Here is a 1,013-nt window from a genome sequence, read left to right as displayed (position 1 = left end):
TTTTAAAAAAAAAACACATAATCTATACTATCTATACTATATTATAAAACATTTGACAAAAACTCTTAAAAATAATTTTTTATGCACGAAGTATTGTTTATTAATGCATATTACTTCAAATTTAAGATTACAAGTAAATTATGCATAAGTACAACTTATTAAAGCTTCATACTTGAATTCGTCTAACTAAMTGTAGATAAACATAATCAAATATTGGATGAATATCTCATTTTAAATATAAAAAATCTAAAATATAATTATAGTAATCATTGATAACTAACAGAATTTAATTAAGAAAATTACACCAAAACACAAGAACTTTTAAAAAGATTAATTTAATATTGATATCGATATTTTTTTTCAAAATTTTATGATATTTTATTCAAAAACAAAAATATTACCACTTTCTCAAAACCACTTAAAACCAATATTTACTTAAAATTTAAGATTACAAGTAAATTATGCAAAAGTACAACTTAGTAAAACTCGATTTTTGAATTCGTATAACTAATTGCGGATAAATATAATCAAATAGAGGATAAACATCTTATTTTAAAATATAAAAAATCTAAAAATACAATTAGGATAATTATCGAGTTCTAACAAAATAATTAATTATTATCTTTATAAAAAATTATATTATCAAACCAAATATAAATTAAATCGTTATTGTACCTAAATTAAATTATAATAAAAAATTGAATTAAAAAATTACACAAAAATGAGGAATTTTAAATAGTTAATTTGATACGAATATCGATATATTTTTGTTGTGCATAAAGTACTGTATATTGATACATATTACTTAAAATTCAAGATTACAAGTAATTATGCATAAGTACAACTTATTAAAGCTCGATGTTTGAATTTGTATAATTAACTGCGGATAAACATAATCAAATAGAGGATGAACATCTAATTTTAAAATATAAAAAATCTAAAATATAATTAGAATAATTATCGATTCCAACAAAATAAATAATTATTATCTTTATAAAAAAATTATATTATTA

The sequence above is a fragment of the Cynara cardunculus genome (genome assembly GCF_001531365.2).
Source record: "Cynara cardunculus var. scolymus isolate 2C chromosome LG 4, CcrdV1, whole genome shotgun sequence".
Classification (NCBI taxonomy): Eukaryota; Viridiplantae; Streptophyta; class Magnoliopsida; order Asterales; family Asteraceae; genus Cynara; species Cynara cardunculus.
This window is presented reverse-complemented; position numbering follows the sequence as displayed.